The sequence below is a fragment of the Pelodiscus sinensis genome, chromosome 25 (genome assembly GCF_049634645.1).
Source record: "Pelodiscus sinensis isolate JC-2024 chromosome 25, ASM4963464v1, whole genome shotgun sequence".
Taxonomy (NCBI): domain Eukaryota; kingdom Metazoa; phylum Chordata; order Testudines; family Trionychidae; genus Pelodiscus; species Pelodiscus sinensis.
Genome location: NC_134735.1, coordinates 20419023 through 20439190, shown reverse-complemented (window position 1 = coordinate 20439190; position 20168 = coordinate 20419023). Strand labels below are relative to the sequence as shown.

Here is a 20168-nt window from a genome sequence, read left to right as displayed (position 1 = left end):
ATGAGAACGCCATAGACAGTCTTGAGAAAAGAAAAGGTAGGGAGGGCCGATAACAGGCCTTCACGTGTGTTACGGGCTCTTCTAAAGGGGCTGATGATCACTTGTCTCTATGTCCACTGAAGTTGGACAATGTGTGAGGGACTTTACCTGCACCGAGGGAGATTTAGGGGAACTTTCTGTCCCTAAGGGCAGTTAAGCTCTGGAAGAGGCTCCCAAAGGAGGCTGTGGAATCGCTGTCGCTGGAGGCGTTTAAAAAGAGGCTGGGCAGACACCTGTGAGGAATGGTCCAGGGTGACGTGCTCCCCTCACAGCTCAGACTTGAAGATTTCAGGGGGTTTCTTGACGCCCTGCCCCTCCAGGGCTCTGTGCTTTCTGCCTCGCTGCTCTGAACGAACTCCCCGAAAACATCCATTGAGCTGCCTCATCATCCCTTCCCTCCGTAGCACTCCCCGTCTCCATGACGCCTGCAAAGCCAGGAGAACCCTGGGGCTGATGGTGTGATGAGACCACTGCCTCTCCTGGAGACGATGACTCCTTGTGCTGCCCTCCCAGGCAGTCTGGGCGCTGAACTTCTCTTCACTGATCAGGTGCCCAGCACAGGGCGGTTCTCCTCAGGGCGCAGCAAACGGCTTGGCTGGGGCTGTGACAGACCGGACTGTGTCTGGGCACAGCTGAGGGCTTCCGCTCAGGGCGAATTGCTCAACTTCGGGGCTCCTTACAGTCCCCAGACTGGTTACCTCTCCAAACAGGCCACAAACCAGTCTCACAGAGTGCTTCAGCTGCCTGCCTGAAGCCTCACGAGCAAAACCCCTCCGAAACCCCAGCAATATCCATGCCCCAGATGGCCCCGGGCCTCATACACCGGTGGGGGGGTCTTAGCACCCAATCCCACCTACCCCGAACAAGTACTGTCCGGTTCCAAGAAACCAGCCACAGATCCCTGGTCAATTTACCCTCTGGACCTTACCCACAAATTATGCTGAGCCAATCCTTTAGCATCTAACATCTAAAGGTTTATTATTACAATAAAGAAAAGCATGAGAGTAAGGTTGTTAAAGGATAGTACATTACATGCATCAAATTTCCCGGTTCTCGATGCAGCCTCTAGCAGAGATGTTACAGCTGCTGGCTTACAAGTCCTTGTTGCGCATCCTAGGGTCAGGATGGGCACACAGTTCTTCCTGGCTCTTCGATCCCTGCACTGCTGCCTCTGGGATGAAGTGCTGAGCTGAGTACCAAGATGGAGTCGACCACATGGCCTATTTATCCCTCCTTTCTGGTCTCTTCTTGGCTACAGCAGGTCACCTGGCCCATGGCTTATCCCTGTGTTCCCTGCTGGTAGCCACTAGGTATGAGTCACCACTCTTGAGGTGTGTCCTTGGCCTAAAGAGGGCTATTGTTCCAGAGCTTTACTCGTTAGCATATCCATAGGCTGAGCTGCTTTGCCCATAGTTCAACCACATACAGAGAAACATCTGGTATCCACACAAAATACATGCTTATAACTTCACATACCAACATTATACAATCACATGAATAGCATATATGGAATCAGAAGAAAGTAGGCTTCTACTGGACACCTCACGTGGCCCCCCTTTGTGCCACTTTTGGGGCCAATACCCCCACATGGGTGCAGCAGTGATCTGGCTGCTCCCCTCAACATCCAGTAACATGACTGGGGGCAGGGAGGAAAAGTTGCTTTCCTCTCCCCCACTTTGTTTCCTAAAAATCCCCCCTCACTTTCTGTGTCTAGCGTCAGGAGTGAAAGCAACTTAAAATTCTTACAGGTACTGTGGTACCACACCTCCCTTTGTGGAGGTCAAGGCAAGAGCTTGAATCACAGAATCATAGAATAATAGGACTGGAAGGGACCTCAAGAGGTCATCGAGTCCAGCCTCCCGCCCTCAAGGCAGGACCAAGCTCAGTCTACACCATCCCTGACAGATGTCTATCTAACCTGTTCTTAAATAACTCCAGAGAGGGAGATTCCACCACCTCCCTTGGCAATTTATTGCAATATTTGACCACCCTGACGGTTAGGAATTTTTTCCTAATGTCCAATCTAAACCTCCCCTGCTGCACTTTAAGCCCATTACTCCTTGTCCTGTCCTCAGAAACCAAGAGGAACAAATTTTCTCCTTCCTCCTTGTGACACCCTTTTAGATATTTGAAAACCGCTCTCATGTCCCCCCTTAATCTTCTTTTTTCCAAACTAAACAAGCCCAGTTCATGAAGCCTGGCTTCATAGGTCATGTTCTCTAAACCTTTAATCATTCTTGTCGCTCTTCTCTGTACCCTTTCCAATTTCTCCACCTCTTTCTTGAAATGTGGCGCCCAGAACTGGACACAGTACTCCAGCTGAGGCCTAACTAGTGCAGAGTAGAGCGGCAGAATGACTTCACGAGTTTTGCTTACAACACACCTGTTGATACAACCTAGAATCATATTTGCTTTTTTTGCAACAGCATCACACTGTTGACTCATATTCAACTTGTGGTCCACTATGACCCCTAGATCTCTTTCCACCATGCTCCTTCCTAGACAGTCGCATCCCATCTTGTATGTATGGAACTGATTGTTCCTTCCTAAGTGGAGCACTTTGCATTTCTCTTTATTAAACCTCATCCTGTTTACCTCTGACCATTTCCCTAACTTGCTAAGGTCATTTTGAATTATGTCCCTCTCCTCCAAAGAAGTTGCAACTCCACCCAGTTTGGTATCATCTGCAAACTTAATAAGAGTACTCTCTATCCCAATATCTACATCATTGATGAAGATATTGAACAGTACGGGTCCCAAAACAGACCCTTGAGGAACTCCACTTGTTATCCCTTTCCAGCAGGATTTAGAACCGTTAACAACAACTCTGTGACTACGGTTACCCAGCCAATTATGCACCCACCTTATCGTGGCCCTATCGAAGTTATATTTGCCTAGTTTATCAATAAGAATATCATGCGAGACCGTATCAAATGCCTTACTAAAGTCTAGGCAGCGATGGGAGTTTGGGTGCAGACTCAGAGGCAGTTAACTGTGGGAGGAGGATCCAACAGGAGGCTGGGGTTTGGGGTGGGGGGTGTCTACCCCAGCTGCCTGAGAGATACTAGACTGACTCTGGTTTCCTTGTGTCTCCCCGGCTGGGCTCTCACTCCCACTTCTCCTCTCAGGGTCCCTGCCGGCTCCCCTGCTCTATCTGAATGCGTCCCTGGCGCCTCCAACCCCCCCAAGCCTCACGAATGTGGCCCCGACTGAGACATCTCACTCCCCTGGCACTCCAGCCCCAGCACAGATTAACTCTCCTGAGTTCCAGGGAGAGTGGCATTTGCGGGTCCCTCTCAATCTGAGGGGGGGCCAAAAATGAGGGATCCCCGAACCTCAGTCCTCCCTGTCCCTTCCCCTCACCTCAGTGAGGCTTGTGGGTTTTGGAAGAAGGGTTTTTGTATTTTGCTTTTCTCGTGTGTGGTCCCCAACTGGTTTTTCTGGGGGTCAGTGGCCCTGGAGACAAAAAAGGTTCCTCATCCCTGCCTTTAAGAAAGAAAACTTTGAAACCCTTTGTGGTAGACAGAAATTAACATTTGACCTTATTGAAAATGAAGTTTCCTAAAGTTAAAACACCTAATCTGTGTAAACATTCAAATTAAACCAGTCACCCAAGCTCCAGCACTAGCACAATGGCGCCGCGTGATGATGCAATGGACGGTGCGCACCCAGGCTCCTCCCCTCAGCTCTCTTCTGCACCCAACCGCCCCGTCCCAGACCCCAAACTCCTCGGTAGAAATGTGGCCCTTGACCACTTGCCAAAATGCCCCCCCTCCCATTAAAAATTATTGACAAAGCCTGATCCAAATGTTTTTTGAAACGTTATTTAATCCGAATTTAAATACATTCTATACAATTGGGAGGGTTGGGGGGAGGGGGACGCAGCTGCTGGCTCCTCAGCTCCTTGTGCTCTCACTGGCTGTCTTCCTGCTGCAAGGGAAGCAGAATCCGTCACATTCATCCCTGGGGACTCAGGGGTACTGGGCCCCCCCAGCATTTCCCCCCTCCTCCCCCCTGCGCTGAGACTTGTTCTGCTCTCTGGTCACCCCCCATCAGGCCCGCAGGGTGAGCTTCTGACCCACCCAGCAGGGACGTGGGGTGGGGGCAGCATGAGGAAAGGGGCGGGGGACTCCCTGAGGGGATGGGAAGGAGACCCTGGCCCTGCCCCGCTCTCCTGCATCTGCTCCGGCTGCTCACCATGTATCCCAGGAGCTGATGGGCCTGCCCATGCAGGGCGTGGGCCAGGACCAGCCCGGCCTGGCTGGGGCGCCTCAGGGGGGAGCGGGCAGCGAGCAGAGCCTTGTCTAAAAAGCAGTTCTCCTGCTCTGGCGTGAAGAGCTGCCCAAAGACCTGAAATCAAGAGCACGGGAGGTTTCAGCTGACGGCCCAGAGCCCGGCCCCAACTCCTGGGGCTAAAACAGCTTCCTCCTTCTGCAAACTCCCTTCCAGACCCTGCACCCAGACGCTCTCCTCACCCTGCACCCCAACCCCTGCCCCAGGTCACACCTTCCTCCTGCCCCCAAGACCCTCCCAGACCTCACCCCCCTCCGCACAACAGAGCAGCCCTAGGCCACTGGCCAACATCTTGGAGCGACCTCCATCAAAAAGTGTTGCCCCCCCCCGCCCTGCTTCCCCTCCTACGGGAGATCCGGGGCAAGGTGCGGCGCTGCCCCTAGGAAGCGCCGCCCCTTTGAAACGCCGGGACAGCGTCACAAAGGGGCAGCGCCGCCCTGTCCACGGCTCGAATAGTCGAGGGAAAATGCATCGACCATTCGATCAGCGACTCCCCGCTCCCACCCCGCGTCCTACCCGCACGAGGGCCCCAGCCAGCCCCACCCCCGAGCCCTGCCCTGCCCTGGCAGCGCGTCCTTACCTCTCCCACCCGCACGGTGTTGCTGTGCGCCAGGACCCATCTCTCCTTATAGTAGTGCCTGCACCACAGGTCCTCTGCCTGGTGGATGTTGAGGCCTGCAAGAGACAAACCAGGGTGATTCTGCTGGCAGGTCTGAGCCCTTCCCCTCCCACGGGTCCCTGCAGGCATCCCTGGGCAAATGGAGGGGCACAGGGGGCAGAAGGGGAACACAGAGGGACGCATCCCCCCTTGGGCCAGTCTGGGGGAAAAGGGCTGGGTCCCCTCCCCCCGCCGCCGGCACCCTCAGGGTGTCCCTGGGGCCCAGGTCCCGGCTGGGTTCCTTACCCCTGTGGTGCAGGAGGAGTCGGTACAGGCTGTGCACCCCCTTCCGGGCCAGCCGGCTGACGTCTTCGGATGGGTCCGAAATAAAAAGGCCCAGCTGGGCCACGTGGTGACCCATCCTCGGCCAGTCGGCGGAGTTCTGAGGGGAGAGAAGAGGGGGGGTCCCTCAGCATCCTGGGGCTGCACGTCCCATGCTAACGGCCGCCGAGGCGGTTCTGAGCTCGGGGACGGACAGAGACACCTCCCGGGGCGGGGCGGGGCGGGGCGGGGCCGGCCTTGCGAGGAGACAACCCTGAGCAATGGCCCCGACTGAAGGGTCACTCCGGGGGTGGAACAAGGGGATCCACTGACGGCCACTCCCCAGTCTGGGGCCCAGGTGCCCCCCGGAAAGGCCCAGGGTCGCCCCTCCCCGGGGAAAGGAGAACGCGGCCCATTCCCGGCCCATTCCCAGCTCTGCCTCCCGGGGACGCTCCCAGCCCCGCGCCCTGCAGCCCCAGACCCCCCGGCTCCGAGGTCACTTACCTCAAACCCCGGGAGGGTGGTGGCGACTCCCAGCAGGGCCGTGGTGCTGCCAAGGGCCCTGGCTCGCTCCTGGGGCAGGCGGGACTCCAGCCACGGGCTCAGGTGCTGGGGGGGAAAGAGGCAGGTCAGGACCCGTAGGGAGGCGCCGGTTCTGGGCAGAGCCTGGGGCTCCTCTCAGACTGTGCCCCCCCCCCCAGCCACTGACACAGCTCCTCTCTCGGCCCCCCGAGGAAGCAGGGACAATGGCCCCGTCCCCCCCACGGGGCTCACCTCCATGATCAGCTGCAGCCTGGCGGTGTCTGGGGACTCGGCGAGGAGGCTTGCCAGTAGGGCCTGGAGGTCGACGGGAAGGGCCCGGATGAACTGCTGCAAGACAAGGGGGAGCCCTGGGTCAGAGGGGGGTTGGGGAATCCAGGCCACCCGCTGGCTCCGGGGTGCAGCCTTGAGCAGGGTCTGAGCCGCCTCGCAGAGCAGGGAGGAGCCCAGGCTGGGCATGGAAGGGACGGGCCCCCAGGGAGAGCAACGGGAAACCTGGAGGGAAGGATCCAAACCTGCAGCTTCTTCTCTCCCTCTGCCCCCACCCCCACTCCTCTCTGGAGCTCCAGCCCAGCCCGGGAGCAGGGCCCGGAGGGACGTACCTGTGTGTGGATGGGCTCCTGCTGCCAGTCCCCAGACACAGTCTGTCCCACGGCCGCCCTCAGCAGGGGGCTCAGGAGCTGGGCCTGTAGGGGAGGCTGCAAGGTGCTGGCAGGAGAGAGGGGCAGAGACTGTTCATTCAGCAGCAGGGCTGTGTCCAGACTCAGGGGGTTTTTCGGGAAAAGTAGCCTTTTTCCGAAAAAACATCACCTGCGTCTAGACTGCAGTCGCGTTCTTTCGAAATTAAATCGAAAGAACGCGGCTTTTCTTTCCACGGCGGTAAACCTCATTTCACGAGGAAGAACGCCTTCTTTGGAAAGTGCTTCTTTCGAACGAAGGCGTTCTTGAATGGAACTAGGGCTTCTTCGAAAGAGAGCATCCAGACTCACTGGGTGCTCTCTTTCGAAAGAGGCTTGCAGTCTAGACATAGCCCAGGAGACAGAGACTTTCCCACTCCCTGGTCAGGGGATCTGCTCTGGGGGGGAGGCGGCGGGGGGGGGGGGGGGTCGGTACCTGAGGCTGCAGGCGGCGTTGAGGCAGTCGGCCAAGACCAGTGGGGTGGGGGAGTCCTCCATGATCTCCTGTGAGACCCAAGGAGACAAAGGGGCGTGTGAGGCTGGGGCCCCCAAGAGACGCTCACACGGCCAGCGCCCCCACCCAGCAGGATCCAACCCCACTGCCTCCCGCTGGCCTGTAGCCCCCCTGCCCGGCACAGGGCCCCTCCCAGCACCCCCCTCCCAAACCGGGACCAGCTCAATCCTTGTCCCCAGGCCGTCTCCTGCCCCTCACTGGCCTGGTGACCAGCCTCTGAACCTCCTCATCCCTGCTCCCCAGGCGCATCCTCAGCAGCCCGCTCTGCTAACCTTCCAGCTCCCCCCCCCATGGCCCGGGGAGACCCCTCCCTGTTCCGAATCCCCCTCCCTGTCCAGCACCCCAGACCTGCCCCATTTCTGTGTCCCTTCCTCCTCCAGCATCCCCGCCCACCCTCCCCATGTCCACTTCCCCCTCCCCCTCCAGCACTCCTGGCCCCACCCATCCCATTTCCAGCACCCCCACCCGCCGCCATGGCCCAGGCAGACCCCTGTCCACCCCAGGTATCCCCTCCCCTCCTCCCGGCCGCCGCGACTCGCTCACCACGATCCTGGCCATCATGGTGTCCTTGCAGCAGCGCGGCGCCAGGGTGTCCTCGCCCCTTTGGAGGGCGGCGAGGCAGGCGGGGGGGACGGCCAGGAGGAACCGCTGCAGGGCGGCTGGGCTCTGCACCCCAGAGAGAGTCTGTGAGCCTGGGGCCTGCCTGCCCCCCACGGACAGCTGCAGGGCTCAGGCCTCCCAGGAGTGGAGGTGGGAGCTGCCGGTTGTCCAAGCACCCACACTCCCCCCCCAACTGCTGCCTCAGGCCTGTGGGGGCCCAGCTGGTGCATGACAAGAGACCTCAGCTTGGGGGGCCCAGGTCATGCAGGAGAAGGGGCCCCAGGGGGATCCCCAGGGACAAGCCCCTCCCGGAGGGGGGGACGTGCTGGGAAGGGGCCGGACAATCTCGGGTCCCCCCCGCCCCGTGTGGAGAAGGTTCCTACCGTGTCCCGGGTGTGGAGCTGCTCTTCAATATCATAGATGGCCCCTTCCTCCACCCGGGAGTCCATCCGCTCCTGGCAGAGCTCCGCCGAGGCGCAGGGGGGCTCTGTGCGGGAGGGAAGGGACCAGGGTGACTCCAGCGGCCAGCAGGGGTCACGCGCCCCCATGTCAGGGACCCAGGGCAGCTTGGGCCCCACACGCCCCTCGCAGGGACCCATCCCCCTTCCACCCTCACATCTGCCAACGCCCTCAGCAGAGCCCCCGCCAGGAACAAGAGAGCCAAGCAGCAGCTCCCGCCCCCATCCATTGCCCTGGCTGCGGGGCAGACACTGGGGCTGCCCCCCGTGTACTGGGTGAGCCCCTGGGCCCAGCATGTTCACGGCCCCTCACCTGGGTCTGAGCGGCTGCAGGAGGTGGCCCGGCTGCAGCTGGAGGCCCAGGCGCTGCTGCTCACTGAGCTGGACCCACAGCTGCAGGGGCTGGTGCGGAGAGGCTGGGGGCTCCCGGAGACTGGCAGGTCCCCGGGGGCCGGGCAGGGCGATGCCCCCTGGTGGTAATGGGGGCTGGGCTCCTGGGGCAGGTGTTTCTCTCCACAGAGGAGGCCCCAGAGCCACCCTACCCGGCTGCCCCGCTGGGCTGGGTCCCGCCTTCCCAGCCGCCTCTGGAGCCAGGTCCGGAGGGGCCTGGCCGGTGGGCGAGTCGCCCCGAGCTGGTGGGATTCAGCTTCCCCGCCCGCGGGGACGGAGGAGCTGCTTCCCACCGGCCCAGGGGCCATCTTCAGGGCTTTCCGGAACCACAGCCTGATGTGTTTGGCCATGCTGCAAATGAGGGGAGCAAAGGGGAGCTTGGGGCGCAGCCTGCAGAGCGAAATCCAGGGGTTCCAGCTCCCCAGAGCGACTGCCCCCAGCCCCCAAATGGCCCCTTGCTTATCGGCTCGGTCTTGCACAGGCACTGCAAGTACCTGAGTCTCCTGACCATCAACAGCCCCTGCTCGGCCAATCAGGGGAGAGTCTAAGGTGTGGGGGGGGGTGGAGCCTTCTCCCCAAAGACACCGGCATAGACCTGGTCCAGCCCCACCTCCCCAGTCCCCACAATGGGGGCTGCATCCCCTGCCCCACGGCTCCTGCAAACCACCCCCCCTCCTTCAGCTAGTCTGTTGGGTCACAAGCTGGGGGGGCAGCAGGGGAAGGTCACAGAAGAGGCAAGAACAGAGCAGAAATGTGGGCGGGATGGAGGAAAAGGGAAACCAACCAGGAGAAAGCCCCAGTGGCGCTAAGGACACAGCCCAGGTGAGGAATCACCTTCTGGCCCTTGACCGAGGGCTGGGCCTGCCTGGAACCCAGCCGGCCCCGGGCGGGATCCAAACCCCTGGGGGCTCTTACCTTCTGCAAAACGCTGTCCGGATGTGGAACTCACAGAGGACAAAGCAACTGTGAGCAGGAGACGCACCAGAGCTAAAGCAACCGGGGGTCTCCAAAGTCCCCTGGGCCCGCCCCCCCCTTTTCTCAGCCTGAGATGTGGGCTCCTCTGTGAGGTCACCACCTCCCCACCTGCCCTTTGCCTGATCTGCTGAGGGCTGCCCAAAGCCCCTGTGAGGTCACTGCCCCCCCACCTCACCCTGCCAGGCAAATGTCCTGCCTCTGGCCACCCCTCTGGGAAGTTGGAGCCATTCCTAGGGGTCCCCCCCACTCCCTGACTGGGCATCCTGCAGCCAGCAGCTCCAGTAGCCCCATAGGCTGCTCCCTGCCCTACGCTGCAGGCTTCTTGCACAAGAACTGTTTCACACCGGAGTTCTTGCGCAAAAGGTCTCGTGCAAGAGCACCTCCACCCTGCCATGTGCTTTTGCACAAGAGTGTCCATGGCATTGTGAACGCTTTCTCGTGCAAGAAAGCTCTGATGACCATTTTAGCCATAAAAGTGTCTTGCTCAAGAAGCCCCTGGTGCCCGTCCACGCTGCCTTCTTGCACAACAGCTCTTGCACAAAAGGGGCTTATTCCTCGTGGGGAGAGGAATAACTCCTGTGCAAGAAGCCCTCTTTTCTGATGCTTTACTGCAAATTTACTTGCACAAGAATTCACGTGCAGTGTAGACGCGCCACAAGTTTTTGCACAAGAACAGTTGTTCTTGAGCAAAATGCCTGCAGTGCAGACGTGGCCTTGGTGTCACCCAGCACTGGACTTCCTGGCCAGGAGCAAGAGTTAGAGCCTCCCACTCGCCCCGCTGCCTCTCACGGGCTCCCGTCCGGCCCCAGCCCTGGGCTTTGCCCTAGCGCATCCCAGCAAGGCCTCTGGCCTGCACTAGACCCATTGACATGTGGAGAATCCACCACTGCCCTGGGGCGCTTTTGTCTATGGGACTCGGACTCACAGCTGAGCATGGAGCCTGATTTCTCCCAGGACTTGGGCTCTTTCCTGGCCAGGCCCTGGAACTGGTTCCACCTTTGTCTGCCAGGGACCGATACTGTCTCTCCAGGGAGGCCCTGCAGTGAAGGCACCTTCCTTTCCCCCCTCGGGAGCAGTCATTGTTCTGCACCCCACAAAGCAGTGGGGGCTCCTGGCTGCCCCAGCTCCAATCTCTGAGCTTCTCTCTCAACGGGGGCCAGGCCTGGAGGCTCTAGTCCCCCTGGGTATGTATTTCTACACTACCCCGCTAGTTGGAACTAGGGGGGTAATGTATGCATACCGAACTTGCTAATGAAGCCCGGGATTTGAATTTCCTGGGCTTCATTAGCATAAAGCCGGCGCCGCCATTTTTAAAAGCCGGCTAGTGCGAACCCCGTGCCGCGCGGCTACACGCGGCACGGGCTAGATAGTTCGAACTACGTAGCCATTCCGAACTATCTGTACTCCTCGTTCCATGGCACGGGGTTCGCACTAGCCGGCTTTTAAAAATGGCAGCGCCGGCTTTATGCTAATGAAGCCCGGGAAATTCAAATCCCGGGCTTCATTAGCAAGTTCGGTATGCATACATTACCCCCCTAGTTCGAACTAGCGGGGTAGTGTAGACATACCCCCTGAGACTCACTGGTGCTGGCTCACCCCCTGTCCTGCTAGTGGCTCCGTTGTCCTCCTCCCCGCAGCCCCCCCCAGCTCTAAATGCTGCTCACATCAGTTCCCCTTCCCCGTGGCCAGGCCCTGCAGGGCTCTGGGGGCTGGTTTGCTGCCCTCAGCCCTGCAGTAGCCTGCTCCCCAGTTTTCAGCCCCTCCCATCATGCGTGGGGTCTCCTGGTACCGGAGGGAGGACGGGGGCAGACCAGGAAGGTTAATTTGATGTTGCAGCAGCAGGAAGAGGAGGGGTGGTGCAGAGGAGCTGTCAGTACATTATCCCAATACGCCATCCCAGTGCAGGCGTCGCACTCAGCTCTACCTGCAGAGGAGTCTCTATGGGTATGTCTACACTACCCCGCTAGTTCGAACTAGCGGGGTAATGTATGCATACCGCACTTGCTAATGAAGCCCGGGATTTGAATTTCCCGGGCTTCATTAGCATAAGCGGGGAGCCGCCATTTTTAAATCCCCGCTGCTTCGAACCCCGTGTAGCGCGGCTACACGGGGCTCGAACTAGGTAGTTCGGACTAGGGTCCCATTCCGAACTACCGTTACTCCTCGTGAACTAGCGGGGTAGTTCGAACTAGCGGGGTAGTGTAGACATACCCTATCTGCGCTAAGCAGAAAGGGGGTCTAGGACACACACACAAGTAGCCCCAGAACCACGCAGGAGCAGAGTCGTTCTGCGAAAGGGAGAGGTTTATTGGGTCTGCGAGGGCGGCCGTAGGGGGGTGTCGTGTGTGTGCCACTCATCTCCGTCTGGGCAGCGGCACCGGTCGGGCTCAGAACTGGGCACAGGACCCGACCACGGCACCATCGATCTCCAGTGTATCGATCTGCTGGAAGCCGCGGCAGAGCTGAATTGCAGAACGGCTGCCCATTGGCAAAGACCTTGAAATGCTGGTTCCTGCAGCCGATGGAGAGGAACCCACTCCTCCTGGGGGGAGGAGCAGCCAAGAGAGGGACCCACTCAGACCGGTCTGGCAGCGTGACGTAGTGGAACCAGCGCTGCCTAGGTAGGCTTTTACCTCCCCCCAGTCTGCTTCTGAGACCGAGTTTCCCCCTCTGCCCCATGGGCTAACAACAAGGCACTTTACAAACATTCTCTGTGTCATCGGCATTGTATGAAGGGGGAAACTGAGGCATGGAGCGGCATCTGATTTATATAGCTCAAGCCAGTCCCCACCCCTCTCGGTCTGCAGGAAAAGAAGCCAAGTGCTCTTGTTCCCACTACTCCTCCATTCCCCTGCTTCCACCTGATGTCAAATACACAAAGCTCACTACTTCTTCTTTCCTGCACTTAAGCCAAGCAGATCAGGATGGGGAGGAGACATGAGGGAGCCCCCAGGCTCTTGCTCTCTCTCGCACATACACACACATATATTACTTTAGAAAATGCCAGGTGTGAGCTAGAGGAGAATCTCCATTAACTGTTAGCACTATAGGGCATATGATACATACATAAAGCATTTACAGTCCATCCAGCAGAGGGCAACAATACACCCCGCACACATGTAGCTCCCCCTCCTTTTCCAAATGCCCCAAGATTTAAACTACTGGAGACTACCCATTAGCTGCTAGTTGTATAGGAACTATGGGTATGTCTACACTACAAAGTTAATTCGAACTAACAGCCGTTAGTTGGAAGTAACTTTCATAGGTGCTACACATACAAACCGCTAGTTTGGACTTAATTCGAACTAGGTAAACTTCATTCTACCAGGAGTAACGCCAAATTCGAATTCAGTAGTTGGAATTAAGGGCTGTGTAGCCACTTAATTCGAAGTAGCTGGAGGCCAGCCCTCCCCAGGTTCCCCTGGTGGCTGCTCTGGGCCAAAGCAGGAAAACTCCTCTCCTCTCCCCAGCCCTGGGGCCCTCAAAGGGGTAGACTCTGGCCAGACGGCACTTGCCAGAGCCAGCCCTGCCAGCAGTCTCTGCCCCGAGCCAGCGGCTGCAGGATGAGCCAGGCAGCCAGTGCCAGCGAGCCGTCCCCCCGCCCAGTCCCCCAGCACCCAGGGGCCAGCCAGGGGCCGTAGATGGCGCGCACCCTCCTGGTCTAGTGTGGAGGTCATGGACCTCATTGAGGTTTGGGGGCAGGGCCCCAGCGTCCATGATCTCTGTACTAGGAGGAGGAACGTGGCCGTCTACGGGCGCATAGCGGCCGCCATGGCCCGAAAGGGACACAGGCCACCCAGGAGCAGGCGAATCCTGGTGTTCTGGCTGTGGGGGAAAAAGACAGCCACAAGATGGCGTTTGGAGTCACACGGGCGAGTCGCCTGTCCAAGCGGGACCGAGTCCCTTCCAAAGAGAAACCATGGCAGCCATGCAAGTCCAAGGCTGCACAGGAAACCTCAGGAGCTGCGACTGGGGCTCAGTTCGCGCGGCCACGCTTCCCAGGGGAGGCATGAGACAGGCCCAGAGGTCTGCGCAGCAAACAGGCCCGCAGGAGGGAGGCGGCTAAGAACCCGCGCGGCTCGTGCGTTTCTCCCTCTCAGCTGGCGTAGAGGCGGGAGGGGAACGACACCTGCCCGGCTGGAGCTTTCGCGCTTGGGCTCGGGGCTTAAGCCCTGAGGCCGAGGCCCCGGCGCGGTTGCTGGGAGACGGGCTCCCGTGGCACGGAACGGCCCCTGAACCTTGCCGGCCACAAGGTGACCTCACCGAGGCCGAGAGGGATGGCTTGGAGGTGGCAAAAGGGAGCCCGCTAGCAAGCGCCAGGAGGCCGAGCGTAGCCACGTCCCCGGGTGGGCTCGAACCACCATCCTTTCGATTAACAGCCGAACGCGCTGACCCATTGCGCCACAGAGACCTCAAAGGGCTTTTCGAAACGCTGCCTAGCAGCCTGCTCCTCTGCCTGGCCGTGCCAGTGCAGCCCAGGTGCTAGAGTGGATTGCGGGCAGTCTAGCCCCAAGGGAGCAGAGTGGCGCAGCGGAAGCGTGCTGGGCCCATAACCCAGAGGTCGATGGATTGAAACCATCCTCTGCTACGTGTGGGCTGGCCTCTTTTGACTCCGCGCCTTCACTCCAGGCTGCAAGTAGCTAAAGGCCAGGCCAGGATGCCGCCTGCGGGGAAGCTCTCGGCAGCCCCCCGCTTCCTGTGTGGGAGGCACGGAGGCCTCCTCTTCTGTCCTCAGGCAACAGGGCTTCCTCCTGCCCTTTTCCCACCCACAAGGGCCGCCGGGACCCGCTCAGGGAGCGCGCCAGGGAGGCTCTCCAGACGCTCGTGGAACAAAGCACTTCTGGACCACGCTACCCAGAGCCTTCATTCAGGCCTAGACAAAACGCCTAGACAAAGAGCTGCCACAGCATCAACACTGGCCTTGCTCTACTACTCCCAGGCACGCCAAACCCCTCACAAAGAGAACTTCTGCCTTCGCCATACTGCTCAACAACAGGACACGCGAGCAATTCCCTCCGACGCGCCGCTTCTCCCGCATCGCCACCACCCACGCTCTTTAGGCACACGCCGGCTGACCAAAACCCATCTCATCCCATCAAAAGCTTCTGCCCAGCCCAAGAGGACCAGCTACGTTCCCGGCTCAATTCATCCCTTACAGTCTGTCACGTTGCTGAATTGGAGGGAAGCAGCCAGATTGCTGCTACACCCCTAGGTGGGGGTGTTGGCCCCAGAAATTGGTATGGGGGGGCCATGTGGGGTATTGAATGGGAGCTTATTGTTTGTTAATCTTATGTACACTATTTATGTGAGTATATAATGTCTATGTGTATAGGTAGGAATCTGTGATCTGTGTGGAAGCTGAATATTTCTGTGAATGTGTTAAGCATGGCTATGGACAGGCTGAGTAGCAAAGCCCTGTGGAACAATGACTCTCAATAGGCTATGGACACACCCAAAGAATGGGATTTGTCACCTGAGGGCAGCCAGCAGGAAACATAGAGATTGGCCTCTGACCAGGTGACTTGCTGCATACAAGAAGAGGCCAGGAAGGAGTATAAAGAGGCCATGTGGTCGAGGCCATTTTGTTCTCAGCTCAGCACTTCATCCCAGAGGCAGCACTGCAGGGATTGAAGAGCCCGGAAGACCTGTGAACCCATCCTGATCGTAGGATGTGCAATAAGGACTTTTAACCAGCAGCTGCAACATCTCTGCTAGAGCCTGCATCGAGGACTGGGAGATTCGGTGCATGTAACGTACTGTACTTTAATAACCTTACTCTCAGGCTTTTCTTTCTTGTAATAATAAACCTTTAGATATAGATTCTAAAGGATTGGCCCAGCGTGATTTGTGGGTAAGGTCCAGAGGGTAAATTGACCAGGGATCTGTGGCTGGTTTCTTGGAACCGGACGGAACTTGTTCGGGGTAGGTGGGATTGGGTGCTAGGACCCCCCACCCGTGTATGAGGCCCGGGGCCATCTGGGGCACGGATATTGCTGGGGTGTCGGAGGGGTTTTGCTCGGGAGGCTTCAGGCAGGCTGCTGAAGCGCTCTGTGAGACTGGTTTGTGGCCTGTGTGGAGAGGTCGCCAGTCGGGGGCTGTAAGGAACCCCGGATTTGAGCAATTCGCCCTGAGCGGACGCCCTAAGCTGTGCCCAGATACGGCCCGGTCCGTCACAGTGGCGTAGTCGGCAGGATCCACAGATCTTGGTCAATTGAGCTTTGGGATCTGGACCCCACGCTGTCTAAATTTGATTTTTGGTGTTGAGAGTTTGGTTGATTAAAGAGCCGCTGCAATGAACCCGGAATTATATGAGAGTCTGAGCAAAAGTACTCTGAAGGATTTGTGCTTGGGGAGAGGCATTGCCTTTAGGAAAAGGGCCTCTAAACTAGATCTGGTAGTGCTGTTATTAACCAGAGATGTGGATGAAAAGGAGCAGAAGCAAGCCAAGGAGGCTGCTGAAAGAAGGCGGAAGGCAGATGAAGAAATTGCTAAGAGAAAGCAGGAGATGGATCTGGAACTTGAGATGAGAAAAGCAGAACATGCAGAGAGAATGGCAGAGCATGCAAAGAAGATGGCCCTAGCCAGGGAGGAAAATGCTAGACTTGACCTCCAGCTTAAGAGACTAAAAGAACAAGAGGGTTCGATGTGTAACTCTGTGGGTATGCGGTGTGCTTATGATATGGCAGACGTATTTTACCCAGCCGATGTGAAAACCCAACCCCAAAGCATGTGTAAATGCAAACCTTTTGTGTTACCTGTAGCTAGCAGGGAGGTTTGGGAAGGGGGTGCATGTGGGTATGAAAAGTTTCCTGGAGCTGGTCAGTCTCCCTGTAACCAAGGGGAAAGTGTCTCTACATGTGTGCCTGTGGCAGATGCCTGTGTGTCTGTGCAGGGGGGCAGTGAGCCTGTGGGTGAGGGCCCGTCTGATGCCTCAGAGGTGAGGCTGGAATCAGAACCAGGGCAGGAAGAGCCCAGAAGTCAGGGAAATGTTTCTCTGGGGCAGCCTGGAGTGGCTGGCCAGAGTGAAGTTTTAGTTGAGGAGTTGGTGGCTGGTGAGGTTTGTGGAATTGAACCTGCACAAGCTGAAAGTGATTTGTGTGAAGAAGCACAGTGTGTGCAAGCTGGCAATTTGGCTGGTGGAAGTAGCAGTGGGGCAGTAAAGGAAGCTGTCCCAGTGGCTAGCTATATGCCTGAGATTAGCCAGGGGTGTTGGGACAAGGGAGAAGCTGTCTCTGGTTGTCTGGCTGTGTGTGGGGAAGAGTTTCTTCCTATGTCTGCGGAAGGTGCCCCACAGCCTGTGAAGGCTGAGAGCAGTGTGGTTGTCCCAGAGTTGGGTCTGGATATGGCTAAGGCCCAGGAAGGGGGTGACCCAAGGTTTGTGTCTGCTGGGGAGAGGGATGAGGTGACTCAGGTAGAGACAGTCAGTGTTTTACCAGAACCCCAGAGACCAGACAGTGGTGACCCTGATATTGTGCCTGATGCTGCTGTGTTGCTGGCAGAGGGGGGAGCTACTCGGTGGGAGCAGGGAGACCCCTTAGCCCGGGCACAAGGAGAGAATGAGGGCGTGTTAACTCTGGTGCCTAATGATGGTGTGGACGTTTACAGCCATCTAGAGAGCTGCACAGGGAGTGAAGATGCCTCTGACCCTGTCTCTTGTGGGTCTGTCTATGTGCCTGAGAGGGGATTATCTGTGAATCCACCTGAGGGGCCAGAGATAACTCAGGGAGTAAGGGAAGTGCAGGAGGAATTGGTTGGGGCTCAGCAGGGCAATGCTACTGCAGAGCCAGGGAAGGGTGAACGGCTGCTTAAGGAATCTCATAGGGAGGAGAGTCCTGGCAGTGCTTGTAGAGGTGACAGGGCCTTGCTGGGAGAAGGCATTCAGGAGAAAGCTCTGCCTGTAAACGGCAGCAGCTTCTTGTGTGAGGCACTTGTTTTGGTGCCGGACAGACAGAATTTGTCTGTTAACAGTGACTCCAATGACTTGGGTTTAGGGAAACCCAGTGTGGATGGTGTTGGAGAATTCTCAGAGGGACTGAGGGTTGTTCCAGATGAGGCAGGAACATCCAGAGAACTGGAGCAGGCTGCTAACCCAGTGACTGTGGGTGACCAGCTTGCTGGGAAGTCAGTGTGTGTGGGACAGGATTGTTCCCAGGTGAATGAGGAGAGTGGGAACTTAGTGTCTCAGATTCAGGAGAAGGACTGTGTAGCCAAGTATGCAGAGCAGAACAGCTGTGTGGTCACTCTCTCTAGGATGCAGGAGATGGCAGTTATGCTCCCATCTCTGGACACTGTGGACACTCATACTCAATCAGGGAGGTTGATATCTGGTTCCATGTGGAAACAGAGGTTGGAGAGGGACAGAGGAGAGACTTGGGAGTCTACAGCTTACTGCTGTTACCCCACTGAGTGGGGGAAGGGGGAGAATTCCAGGGCCATTGTGAGCCAGGGAGTCACGCCCAGCCAGCCCATTGTCTTGGTCTGGCCAGAGGTTTCAGGCCTGGAGCCCAGAGGACAAGGGGGAGGGGCAGGACTTGCTTTGACAAAGAAGATTTGCAGGTTGAACCTGAAGGGAAAAAACTGCAATGGTGTGGGGCCAGAGAAGGGGCATGATGGGGAATGTCAGTATACACCTGATATAGGATTGTTTTTGTTACTGATGTTAATTCTTGTAACCAATGTATTATTGTTGCAGAGAATTGTAACGGTATACAGTGTGCATGAGCTTATGAAAATACCATGTAATCTGTCTGGAGATGTACCAAACGACAGACGGTATGTAAGGGGACATTGTAATGTTGCTCTTTCATGGTTAACACTTGTAACTGGTTTTGGAACTTCTTACAGGACAAAAAGGGTTCCAGCCAGAAGGTCCTGTGTAAGAAGGAAACTGAGGCACACCACCATTTTGACGGGGGAGGCCTGTGATGCCCTCAGTGATGTTACTGGCATCACTTCCTGCATCAATTTTGCGTTGGGGGTGTCACGTTGCTGAATTGGAGGGAAGCAGCCAGATCGCTGCTGCACCCCTAGGTGGGGGTGTTGGCCCCAGAAATTGGTATGGGGGGGCCATGTGGGGTATTGAATGGGAGCTTATTGTTTGTTAATCTTATGTACACTATTTATGTGAGTATATAATGTCTATGTGTGTAGGTAGGAATCTGTGATCTGTGTGGAAGCTGAATATTTCTGTGAATGTGTTAAGCATGGCTATGGACAGGCTGAGTAGCAAAGCCCTGTGGAACAATGACTCTCAATAGGCTATGGACACACCCAAAGAATGGGATTTGTCACCTGAGGGCAGCCAGCAGGAAACATAGAGATTGGCCTCTGACCAGGTGACCTGCTGCATACAAGAAGAGGCCAGGAAGGAGTATAAAGAGGCCATGTGGTCGAGGCCATTTTGTTCTCAGCTCAGCACTTCATCCCAGAGGCAGCACTGCAGGGATTGAAGAGCCCGGAAGACCTGTGAACCCATCCTGATCGTAGGATGTGCAATAAGGACTTTTAACCAGCAGCTGCAACATCTCTGCTAGAGCCTGCATCGAGGACTGGGAGATTCGGTGCATGTAACGTACTGTACTTTAATAACCTTACTCTCAGGCTTTTCTTTCTTGTAATAATAAACCTTTAGATATAGATTCTAAAGGATTGGCCCAGCGTGATTTGTGGGTAAGGTCCAGAGGGTAAATTGACCAGGGATCTGTGGCTGGTTTCTTGGGACCAGACAGAACTTGTTCGGGGTAGGTGGGATTGGGTGCTAGGACCCCCCACCCGTGTATGAGGCCCGGGGCCATCTGGGGCACGGATATTGCTGAGGTGTCGGAGGGGTTTTGCTCGGGAGGCTTCAGGCAGGCTGCTGAAGCGCTCTGTGAGACTGGTTTGTGGCCTGTGTGGAGAGGTCGCCAGTCGGGGGCTGTAAGGAACCCCGGATTTGAGCAATTCGCCCTGAGCGGACGCCCTAAGCTGTGCCCAGATACGGCCCGGTCCGTCACACAGTCAGAGCCAAAAATCACCAGCTGACGGTCCTTCAGAATCCTCAATGGAAAGGGGGAGAGGGAATTGTGGGAGCACTCGCCACGTTCTCGGTTGAGGCTTGCAGCAGTCATGGAAGAGAGAGCTGGCTTCGGTCAAGTCTCGGGAGTACGGCCACGGCTTGGACGGGTCCTTCAGTCCTTGGCTCAGAGCTTCGGTTGGTAGCCCACATCCTCCCGTGGTAAAAAAGCAGGAGGGCTTTCCTTCCAGGGCCTTTTGCATCTTCTGCCGTGGGAGCACCTGAAAGTAAAACAGCTGCGGCAGGCGTATGCCATGGCCACCAGGGGCGGCGCCGCAGCAGGGGCTGCCACCTGCCCCTACTTCCCTGCCCTCGACCGACTCTTGGGGGGCGGGGCGGTCCGTGCCAGCCCGGGAGGCAGCGAGCCGGGACTGGAGGGCCCTGACCTGGGCACACCGGAGGGGCCACCACAAGGAGTTCCAGCACTGGAGTCGGCAGGGTCATCCAGGGAGACCGTACCGGGGAAGTAGTTCCAATTAAGTAGTTTGGGGGAGGAGGCGGGAGGGAGACCAGGGACCGCGCACGTGGGCCATGCCTCCCACGGATCACACAGACACCTGTGCACGTGCAAGCACATGCCATGCCACGCTCCAGCTGCGTGACACCCAGGGGCCGTGGCCCAATAGGCACATGCATGTCTGAAGAGACCTGACATGCTCCTGACCCTGGGGCGGTACCACAACTTCACGAGTTTTGCTTACAACACACCTGT

The 20168-nt window shown here is 57.5% G+C and overlaps 1 non-coding gene across 1 annotated transcript; it reads right to left on the bottom strand.

The window, feature by feature from the left end:
• Positions 1-13742: 13742 nt before the first annotated feature.
• TRNAN-GUU (transfer RNA asparagine (anticodon GUU)) lies at positions 13743-13816 on the bottom strand. Its single transcript has one exon. It is a non-coding gene; the product is annotated as a tRNA-Asn (tRNA).
• Between the last annotated feature and the right edge of the window lie 6352 nt (positions 13817-20168).